Genomic DNA, 12,442 nt, shown 5'->3' with positions numbered 1-12,442 from the left:
TAAGCCTCTTCTGCTCTCATCTGAGAATATGTCACACAGATTTCTTTGTATGAGGCTATGCAGTACAAAGCAAGTGCAATCATCTATACAGTATCAGACCTATTCTTACACTTCACCATACAGTCACAGCCATACAAACAGATATGTAACTACAGAAGTTTAAGCCACAACACCGAAAAGTTGTGACAGAAAAATGATTCTCTGCTAACCTAAACTCACTAGCATATTTGCTAGTGCAAACACACGTTTTAGCATTCCCTATACATGTCATGCAGATATGTATAAACATTTGACCAGGAGACCTAAGCCAAACCAAGAAGAATTGTTGCACTGGAACTAGAAATGCTAAAACCAGGCTAAAAGAGAAATTCACAGTATTCATTTTGTATTATTGCTATATATATATATATAGCAATATTATATATATATATATATAATATATTGCTAACACATTTTTCTTCACATAGTTTTTATCTATTAGTATTTGATGATTTGGGGTCAGAGGGCTACACTTTACATCTCTCCGGAAGTAATTAGATTCTATATTCAGCAGCAAAGCCCTTACTAGGATTTATAACACCATGGATAAGCAGTATACACACACTTTTCTGTTGTGCTGGCATGTGCAGGCTTGGTAACATCACGGGTTCTGAAGGGAAGGAATTGCTCAATGGAGGAAAGAAAAAATAAGGATGTGCATCTCAGTACACTCTTACTCAGTAGTAGTGTTTTTACTCAGATTTTTGGTGTCAGCCAAGGCTAAGGACAGTGTGAAATGTTTAGTTAATCTGTAACTTTTTTCACATCATATGCAGTTCTAAATGAGTTAAGAACAAACCTTTAGCACATTGGTTAAGCATTTCATTTTTTAATATTGAACAGGAACTGAAAGAACACAACCTTCATTAAAAATATATAAATAAAAAACACAAAAACCTCCAAAACTATGTCAGGTCCTGCATGCAGTACATCGTGTGTAGTATTGCCTCTCACAGTCAAGTACAATTCTGGCATACAAAGCTGCACTGAAAGTTCAATTCAACCACATCAAAGGTTAAGTCACAAATACTCTACTGACAGCAAGGCAAAAAAAAAAAAAAGCTTTCTGATCCTTGTCCTTCCACATGTCTTTCTTCTCATCAATTTCTCCTAAGATCTTTTCTCACCTATTGTTTACAAGTGCTACTCCCATCAATGTCACACTGTCAGGTATTTGTCTTCCTTTTGCAGCTGCTTCTGAAGCCAGCACATGTACCCTTCAGCCCATGAGCAGCAGGACATCTTGTGGGCTAAAAGGCTTCTAAAGCAGACAACTAAAGAAAAACATTCTGCTAGCTCTAAAAGGATTAAAAGTTCAAAAAAACAAGTTCCTCAAATATCTGATGTTATGCTGGTTTGTGAGCCAAGTCACAATATGAGGCTGAAAAGAGTTTATTTGTGGGAGAATGGGTCTATCAACTCACGCTCTCTGATACCTGCTTAATTATTTTTTGAATCCGATAATCTCCTGCCAAAGCCCTGTCACATGAGAGCTAACTCGTCTCTGGAGGAAAGAACTGTTTATTCTGTTTCCCCTACTTTCAGAGGTGAAGTACTTGGATAACTGTGACCACCGCACAGAACACAAGGAGGCACACAGTGCTGCATGCAGGCACAAAACAACCCCACACCTCTTCCCTAACCCTTCCCACTGCCAAATCCTACCAGAGAAGTGTGAGACCATCCCCTGCAGAGCAGCTTATCCCACCTCTCTGGTGACAGTGGCTGCAAGCAGAATGTGTTCCTGCACTCCAATGCTTTCAGTGGGAAACCCAACAATTTGTGCTTCTCACAGGCTCAGAAAGTGACATTCACACACTTCTCCTTACCACATTTGTTAAGGGATTGGAAATTCCTACACAAGGGTTGGAAGCAGTAACCTTTTTACATTCTACAGCTAGATTTCAAGAGTTCCTGTACTGAAGTCAGGAAAATGCATTAAGGTTTTGCAATGTATTTCCACAAATCCCTGTGAAATGTTTAAAAACTGTTCCACAACATTTTAGGAAGCATGTGAGGATGGGAGGAGGTTGGGGACTTTTGGACTGGGAAGAGGTGAACCTCCTGAATAGGTAAGGACAACTCTGTCACTTGGTGCAACAGACTGCTGCAACGAGTCCCAGCTGCTGCCAGAATAAAGAGATATTTAATCCTGCTTAGTCTGCACATACTAACTGCAAGATTCATCACCCAACGTTTAAAATGTCATTCAGTTGTGGGATTTTTTTTTTTTTTTTTTTTTTTTTTTGTAGTTGTTGTTTTAATTTTGTCTAAATTTACTTTCATGTTCACATTCTGTTTTCATTCCCTGGGCCAAAATAGCACTGGTCTAACATAAAGCAAACACTGTGCTGGGCACAACTCCTGCTGCCTCTCTATTCATATAAGCTGGAAATTCTCTGCTCTGCCTCTTGTTAAGGTAAAAGCAACAAAGCTGAGTATCAAGTAGATGGAGGAAAACTTTGCAGAAAAGGCAGAATGAGAATACAGAGTTTGCTCTTCTACACAGGAAGATGAGGATGACTTAAAAAGACAACAGTGATGTTCTGGATTTTCTTGACCTTTGACAAACCATAGCCAGAGAGGTAGAAACTTGATGGCATCTGCAGTCAAAACTTCAGCTGCGGGGCAAAAAGCAAGAAACTGCTCCACAGCTTTGACCTTATAAATTCCACATAGTCTACAGTACATTCATAAACACACACAAGCATTTATGAAGGTGAAACAAAAACCTGCCTATTGATGCCACTGTAAGCACTATACTTTGTTACTACTGCTTTATCATTTAAATGCTGAGCATTGTTACTTACTGCAGAAGTTTCGCATACATAGCCTGGCTCTTTTACATTCTGTTAGAAGACCTTTACTGCAGCAAAACTGTTCAGCCTACACCAACAGATGCACCTTGGAATTGTTCGTTCCCCATCAGCAGCAGAGGCTGCAAGAGCAGCACGTTATATAAAGCAGAAACAGAACCATATGGGTGCCAGCTACATAACAAAGTAACACAGCATGTGAGTACAAAGTATTTATCAAATAGCACTGTCACTGGTGTTTATCAGAATAATACTCAAGTCTATTAAGGAAAAAAAGTAGTGAGAATTTAGGAGGCCTTCATTTTAGTTTCCTCATTCAACACATAACACCAGATTGAAAGCTACTGAGCTGGTAAAAGTTGATCATTGAAAGCTGCTGATGATGATCTAAAGGAAGAGGGCATCCAAGATTAAACAGTGTTTAAATATCAACCAAACACTGAATAAACTGTAACTCCTAGCAAATCCATAAGGCAGATTCACTTCAGAAGACTCATGTTCTTAAGAGAACATTAATTAATTTTCTCTCTGTTACTGTCCCAGCCAGTACACTCTTCACGCTTAAATGCAGCTACTTAGAAACACATTATAAGGAACAAGAAGCTCCTCTCTCCCTTGCCCTGCTTTGGAGCACTTCCACACCAGGCACCTGCGTTCAAGCCAAGCATCCTGCACCACATGTGTTGCTGATGCCTCCACACGAATACTTTCCATTTAGGTTTGGTGAAAAATATTTTTGTTTCTTATCTGAGTCAAGCTGCTGTGACGACATGAGGAGCTAGGCACAGCCAGCCCTCTTGCAACCAGTTCTCTGCTTGCCCTGAGGTTAAAACTGACTTCAGTGCTACCCATCTAACATACAGTTCCTGCACAAAGCACTAGGGCTATGGTAGACCTTTTTGGCATGGCAGGAAAATTAGTTACTTGCAACAGCCCTTTTAATTAATGTTTTCTACAGTTAGATGCAGATTTCTACCTCTAGATTACTTCTATAGTATCACGACACTTATCTAAGAAGAGCTGGCATTACTTCTCCATTCCTCATCGCTAACTATAATCTTTATTCTAACAGACATCCTGCAAGAATGACAGACTGACAGCAGCTTTGTTTAACAAGGGTTCAAACTGCTCTGCTATCCTTCAATAACAAAGGTTAGCAAACGCCTAGATTTACCTACCAACCTCATCTTCAGCATGAAGAATCAACATTAGCCTTCCCACCAGCCACCCTGCTGCTACTTTCCTCATAAATTTTCTACTACCTTCACAAAAGAAAACTTGTTTCTCTTCTGTGTCTCCTATAGTAAGGTGAACAACAAATCTAATACAATCCGTAACACTGAGATCATGAACAGACTTTTACCAGAGCAAGATGGATAAACAAGATTTACTGATCAACTTAGTAGATGCAAGCTGTGTGGCAGAATAAAAGTAGTAACACATTCCAACTCCCTGACACTTAAAATGAATAGCAAGAAGTATCATCTGCTAAGTATATTGAAAGAATCACCAAAACAGAAACAGCCCCCAAGCACTCAGAAGCGGATGCTTCACACCCTCTGTGCTTACATGCTCAGGTTAGTGACAAGTCCATCAGCACCACCCAATAAAAAGTTTCCTTCCACTGACATCTTCCCATTTTGATGGGCAGCTCTCGGCACTCCTGTTGGGATCACAATGCCCCCACATTTCAGCCCCTGCTGCCTTGCTGCAGTCCATTCTGGGATCACTATGTGTAGTGTAAACATGCTACAAAGAAATGGGCTGATAAGGCGGATGGCTTCCCTGACTGAACTCAACTTCTCATTCCTGAGTAAGCCACAACTGAGCGCTGTGACAGACTCATTCTAACTTACTTCCTACTTCTTAAGGGAGAGTCTTTGTTAGACTCTACACAGTCTTTGTAAGATCTCAATTTCTTAGGTTACTATTTTAAGTTTCTCCTCCTTTGAAACGCATAATCCCATATTATAAGTACAAATACCACCATTCTTCATGCTAATTAAAACTGAATAGTAAAAGACTACAGATTTGAGTAGATATCTATACTCATAGATATGCAAAACTCATACCAAAAAAATCCAGAATCTCAATTCATTATTTTCTCTTTAAAAAAGCATACAGCACACTAAAATAGAACACACATTGTCTTATCTACCTTCTCTCATTCTCCAGTGTTCAACCATGTAAACATTTAACTCATTTCTTTCTGTTCTCACAAGTACAAGGGTACAAACTTCACATTCCTCAACATCAAGAAACCACTAATTAAGTGGCTAATTACCATATGTGCAATATCACAAAGTAGCATCTTGTGTGGCTGTAGGGAAGCTGCCAAGTCCTATCTCAGTGTCATTCAGCTGCACCACACCTTCCTGAGCTCTGGTTGTTTGCTTTTTTAATCTGGATCTTTGAAATTAGAAAGGCTGCGGTACTCCACCCTGCCAAGGGCATTTTGCTTCACAGGCATTCGGTAAACGAGCACATTCAGGGGCTCTGGGGAGACAAGTGCTCTCCCAGAGCATCTATTTGTTTTCAAAGATTGGGATTTTATTATCATTCATTTAAAGACGCACAAACTCAGGAGGTGAGACTGAATTCCTATATGTGAATTTTCTAGCAGAAACTGAGACTTAGTCTTTTAAAAGTCAACTTCAACTGTTGTGCAGAACAGAAATTTAGGTGTGCTGTATTTTTCCATTCAACCTTTTGCCAAACACCACACATTTCAAGCTCCTTTTGCATTTACTCATGGTTTCTTTTACTCTTATTTGTCCTACAGGATGGCTATGCTCCCGTTTCTCGAACTATTTATGTCCCACTGAAGCTACAAGTGTCACAAGTACAATTTGCAAATAAGGATGTTCAGTAAGAAGAAAATGAGATCACACAGTTAAACTTTAAACAGTGAAGAACTGTGCTAGTTAACTGAGAGCATGTTCCTCAACTGGAAAAGTCTGACAAAGAAATAAGGTAGTGAAGGGAAAAAAAATATGTTTACTATACAGATACTTATCCAACATCAGCATTAGAAGTGTTTAGACCCTGGGGAATAGCTTTATTTCCCAGACTTATTTCACAAACAATGACTGTAACGTTTACATAAAAGAAAACATTTTGTTGGAACATTATTTTGATTACAAAAGAAATAATTTACTGCTAGGTGGACACTTGATCACTCTAACCTACAAAAGTTTTGTTGATGTGGGATTATTCTCACACAATCAAACCTACACACTGAAAAGTGCATCTCTCACACATTTGAAATGAAATACCCTCTGAATTCAGAACACTTTACTTTTAAAGTTCTAATAACCAACAGGGCATGGCAGCCAAGTTGTTACATGAACACAGCAGCAAGACATGACCCATCAGTGGAGCAAAGATCTTCCTCCCTTCCAAGAAACAGTGTTGACTTCATTACTTGACAACAGAATTCTCATCTGCACGGAAGCAGACTGAAACCTGATGTAGTTGGGGAAGTTATGGAGGGAACATAGCACAGCCTGGGGTGGAAAGGTCACATCACAGCACGCATGCCAGCTTTTAGGTGTTTCACACACCATGGCTGCTACAACCAACATCACCTCAGAGCATTCACGTCCAAGTAAGGAGCTCCAGCATGATTGGGATTCTTTTCCTGCTCAGCATTAAAGAAAACCAGGGGAGAAACAAAAGGGAAAAAAAATAAAAAATAAAATAAAAAAATGACCTTTTCCCTAGTTTGCAGCTAAATGAATCCTCAACAGAGTTCCATGCAATAAAGAAGACTGCTTTCTGCTTTCTCAGTCCATCAGCCATCTCCTGCAAAGGATGGTAGTGTTAGCGCTTCAAAGACAAGTCAGAAGAAAACTCCATAATGGGAAATGTTTGGCAGCCAAAACACAAGGAGAGATGGTAGCCACCTCCATAATGAATGAACAGAGCAAGCATTTTTATCATCTTTAAAATCCTCTTCAGCTGAGGGTTTGAAATATTTTATGGTGCTCGATATCAAGTATGAAGAAATGTCAACACTAAACATGAAAACCTCCACTGAAAAAAGCATCATTTGCCATGCTTTCTCTCTTTACAATGGCAGACATCTCAAAATACTGTCACTTTTATGGCATCACTGCCTGTCTGAATATTTGCATATGTAGACAAAAATTCCCAAGAACATCAGACTTGCAGTATTCTGCAATCTCTCTACAACAAAGCATGTCCAAACATACACTCAGCACGTCCACGCACCTAGATTTAGTGTTGTATGCAATACAGCTACCAAATATTTTGTCATTAGTAGGACTGCGAAAGGCTCAGAAAACAAAGATACGTTTTCACCAGTTCATCTGCTCAAACAGACCATGAAAACTATGTGGAATTCTTGCAGTAAGCTGAGAAAGACTTCATTCTCCCAAGTATAACGAAATTCTAAATGGATAAAGATGGAGGAAAACACAGTGAAGAATCAGACAAATGAGCAGCTATGACCTGTAATTCAAGAAGTGGTGGCCAAGTGCCCAACCTTCCAGCTATTTATTTATTAAAAGGTGAAGAAAGAACACACTTTGGAAAAATACTTGACAATTTACTGCATTTCTACACCGAAAACTTAAAAGCCAAACTCAAAAGGCATAGGTTAAGAATTCTGGCAAGATTTGTATCACACTCCCTTTATCTTTCTTCCAGCCTGGGAAAGCCCAGGGGGAACCATCAGCATCAAGGAAGTTGGGATGGTCTCAGCAGGCTCCCACAGAGGGAGAAGTTCAAAAATAATCACGTATGTAACTAGACACAAGGGAAATGAACCTAAATTTTGACAGAGAAACAGCTGGCAGCACTGTGCCGCAGAGGACAGGCTGTACTTATGTTATATGGAGCTTCCAGAAGTAGATAGCATCAGACAGCTAAACAAGATGCCCAAGTGAAAAAGGATTTTGCCGAGCTCATTTCAAAAGCTGTCAAATACAGATTTTAAGCATAAAGTATCTTAACATATTTGTGTCAAAAGTTTTTTTTTTTTTAAATCTGATAAATCATTATCTGATTGGAGTTGTATTTGGCTGAACCATAAAACTGAAGCTTCTAATTAGGTCAGACCAAAGCCATAAACATATACCAGTGTCCCAATTTCTGTATACTGGATACAGGATTCCATTAAAACAATAACAACAGCTGAAAACACCAAAACATGTGAAATGTGGAAGTGCACTTAATGGCCTTCTTACTTAAACAGCCGCTAGAGGAAGACTCTGATGTTCCAGCATCATTTCACCTGGAAGTTTCTCTAATGATTCCAGTTCATTTGCCTGGACAGCAGAGTAAAGTTATTGCTCATTATACGAATGCAGAGTAACCAACATGCCAGTTAGTATTTATTTAAACATTTAACTACATTGTATGATACACACCAAAAGAAGAACATGACTCATCTCTGGTGTCTGTAGCTATACAATATTTGAACTCTAAGCACACAGAAACTTCTTAATCCTTCTGTCAGTTTCGGATTACGAACTTCACATGAACCCAATGAACTAGTCATACAATACTGCTATGTGATCTTGCAGAAAACACCAACTTGGAGAAAAACATCTGACTTTAAATTTACTGGCACACAAGCAAGTGAAAGCCTCACTGCTTTGGGATTTTTCCAATATGAGTTTCCAATCACAGCATCAGCAGCATCTAGTTCCCAAATTAAAGATTACTAGATGAATACTGAAAAAAAAATAAACAAAAGCAATTTAGAATAGCAATAACCACATCCCCATGAGAAGCACTAAGTATAAAAAACTTGCAATCCCACACAGCCATAGCAACACATCTTATAAGCAAGAAAGTGAGCCATTTTCTCAGTCTTTTAATGCAACTTCCATTCTTCATTCGGTTTCCAAATAAAAAGACTTGCAATATATCATGCAGTAACATAAGTTTAAGATTTCTTATATCCATTATGCATTAACAAGAATTGGTTGGTTTATTATCACACATGCTACTTTTGTTCCTAACTGAGCACAGAATGTATAATTTAAGAGTGAAATGACATTACTTCTTAAAAATTTTTCTCCAGCTGCTTTAGCTGCATTGCTGTGCACCCCCCATTTCTGGGACAAGGTGTTCTCAAGACAGAGAAAATAATGCAGTTTCTCTTATTGGCTGAGCAATGGTGTGAAAAGCAATGCATGGGATTACAGAAGGCAGCTGCTGTTGTTCCGTCATCTTTGCATTTCACTGATGGTAACTGATGAAGAAAAATATAAGCCAACATTTCTGCAAGGGAACAAAAGGTGATTGTGTTTTTTTAATATATAAAATGTTCAGATTGGTTTCTGTTACTATTTCTGGTGCAGGTGCATGAGTATGCTCTAGACAGTTGGTTTATACAATGAGACTTTTTGATTTTTGCCTTGGACCCAGCACCAACAGTTTGTATTCAAGCACTGTCCCCACTTAGCACACTTATCAGCAACCCATAGACTCACAGCTTACTTTTGCTTTGCCTGCCTGGACATATTCAACATACTGAGAGAGATTTAACCACATACGCCAGAGGAAGTAAGTGGTCAGAAAAAAAAGGGGGGTGGAGGAAGGGGAGGGAACTGACCTACAACTGTTCACAAACTATAAATCAAAAAAATCAAACATGAATTCTCTCTTCTAAAACACAATAACACAAGAATAAATGCATTTTTCCAGTCCAGTAGCTAAAAGAAGGAACTGTTTTACAGTGACAACATATGTTAAATGTACACTTCTCAGAGAAGGACAACAGATTTCAAGGATGTTGGCTTGAACTACTATGTAAGAAAATACACAACAATCTCAAATAAATGCTTCTCATTTCACCAGTGAATATACTGCATCTCTGTAACACAGGAAGACAGCTATGCATAGTATTCATTTGTACACACACAATTGTTTGATGAAATTATCTTTTAAAAGACTATTGATGCTCCATATGACAGACCTGGCAGTATATGCTACAGTACTTCAAATACAGTGGGGTTTTCTTGCTATCAAGGAAACAGTGAAATAACCATCTAACAAAACATTTAGAGTAGAAGCAGTCTGTGAGGTCTAGCAATGAAAAATTCTTACACCTTAGGAAAATTTATGCAATTATTAACCAACTGCACTCTGAAAGAACCAGGGTGAAAAGGTTGATCATTTAACTGCAGGACAACTGCTTAATATGCAACAGCACACACTAATAATTCAACTTAAGTCTGTAGGATAAACTCTGCATATCTGTCATTCTGCACTTCAGCTGTATTGGCCTTATAGCTCAAGATTTAGTGTACACTGGAATAAACTGTACTGGCTGCTCACAACACTAGAAATACACTTGCCTTTCACATCAGGTTATTCATATATCAAGCGGAGTGCTAGAGTATTAGAGGCAAGTATAAAACAAGCAAGATGATGGAAAAAGGAAATTGAATAACTAACATGACCTGACACCAAGTGAATGAACAATCTGAAAAGAAGAAAAAAAAGCACAAAAATGAAGCGTAATGGAAATCATAGGCTATAACTGCTTAAGTCTGAATTTAACAAGGCTAATACAAACACTAAGTTCTTGTCTTCCATCTGCTCATCATACATTGTAAAAAAAAAAACACTATAAAGTATTATATTTTATATTTATATATATTGTATTATTCTGTGATTCTGTGATTATCACTTGAAATCAGATAACTTACCAAATGGCTTGAGGCTTACCTCAATTTATGCATTTGGAATACAAATGCAAGAGAAAAGCAGATTTTTGGCAGATATTTCAGTAAAAATGGCTCTTTTGTGTGATGACAAAAATAAAAAATAAAAGATTCAAACAATTAGTTTTCTTTAGGTTCAACTAAAAACATGATGCTTAAATACTCTAGAATGTATGGTTTGAGGCAAATGCATGAAGAAAAGCCCAGCCAGTGTCTTTTGAAACAAGAATGTAGGAGACAAGACTGCTACAAGAGAACTATTGCTTTCTGCATGGGTAGTTCAGAAGAGGAAAAAAAGCACACACAAAGTTTGTTGGTTTCTTTTCTTAAACTCTTCTCCAGCGTATCACAGACCTTAAGAAAAGCAAGCACTTCGTTTTTGAAAGTAAGTTGGTTTTAAGTCATTGAATCCCAAATCTCTAGGGGAAAAAGGCTTAACAGAATAAATTGTATACAAGCAACCTACAATGCAGAAATCACAATATAACAGCAGCAGGATCCTAGAGTGCAAAAGAGAAACAGAGAACCCTAACCCAGTAAAGCCACATCTGAGACATACTTCAATGAGCTGAATGACAATACCCATGCTGTAATAGTCATTACTGTATGCTTCTGTTACAATGTACAGCCTTTCTATTTTAAGGAGATGAATTTTGTTCTTCTATTTTTACTGATTTGAGAAGGATAGAGTGCGACATGAGAACACAGTTTAAAATGAATTAGAAGTTAGACTGGAAAGAAGAACTCTTTAAACCACACCAATAAGGGAGACGGGAAGTCCTCTCCATTTCTTCAATTGTGTTATTTAAATGAAAACAAAGCAGCAATTTTGCAGCACTCCTCAATTTGTCAAAGACTTTGTTACATAGATACAACTGCAAAAGCAAAACCATTATTAAATACTTATCAAAGTTCCTTATCAAAACACAGAAATTAAGAGTAATTTCAGCATGGAAGAAGAGCCTAAAATTAACCTGGGTAATAAAGTTAACCACAGCATTTCAACAGATATGGGAGTAGCAGAGCTGTTTCATAAGATCTTAAGATAGATATTCCAGTTCTCCTAATTTAGATCTTTCAGTCTGGCTCCTCCAGTAGCCCATTCTGTCCCACACTCAAAAAAGAGAAGAAAAACCCGCAGCTCAAACCAACACAAGGGATCTGCTTCCTTCAGATTTTCCATTTAATCAAAGTCATAAGCTGAAACCTAGAGAGCAAAAGACTGATGGCTATGCAGTAATTACTCACTGGGTCAAGTCACAAGACAGCATAAGTTCTTGTACAGAAGTCTTTGCCCCCTTCATTAAGTGATTAACACAGGATTTAAAAAGACACAATATCAAAAGCTACTTTTCTAATTGAAAATGCATTTCTTTTCTTAGATAATAAAACAGTAGCATTCTGCTCTCCTCTGTCAGAACAATAAGACACAACAGAAAGCAGAATTCAAGTTCTGCAGTGAGAGAAACAGCAACAGCAGCAAACACAATTTCACTCAGATTCATCCCTTCCATTGCCTTCCTAAGCCAGTTCTCTCTTCTCCATTAACATTAAGGTAACATACTAAGATTAACATACGTGTTAATCATGTTAAACATGTTAAGATTAACATATAGAACATTAAGCCTTTTCAACACCTAAGGCTTCTTTAATTTTGAACAGGTGCTTTTGGTCAGAAAATCTTTAGAGCTCTTTGCAAACCTCAGGCTCGTGATTCCCCACCTGCAGTCCACTAGGCCTCTAGATCTGTTAGATGTGGCTCATTGAAATTGCACAAAATCATAAATATCACTACCTTTCAAGCCAAAAGACCAAGGTCCGTGAGAAAGTTTGAGGGCTGGCACTAGCCAAATCAAATGTAAGTTGTTTTTTTGAGTGGCTGCTTAT

General features: G+C 38.1%; 1 protein-coding gene across 4 annotated transcripts in view; it reads right to left on the bottom strand.

The window, feature by feature from the left end:
* ARHGAP10 (Rho GTPase activating protein 10) overlaps positions 1-12,442 on the bottom strand; it is a 127,701-nt gene that overhangs the window by 97,173 nt on the left and 18,086 nt on the right. The window lies entirely within an intron of this gene.

This window comes from Coturnix japonica, chromosome 4 (genome assembly GCF_001577835.2).
Source record: "Coturnix japonica isolate 7356 chromosome 4, Coturnix japonica 2.1, whole genome shotgun sequence".
Classification (NCBI taxonomy): Eukaryota; Metazoa; Chordata; class Aves; order Galliformes; family Phasianidae; genus Coturnix; species Coturnix japonica.
Note: the sequence above shows the minus strand (reverse complement) of the source record. Positions and strands in the feature narration are given on the sequence as shown.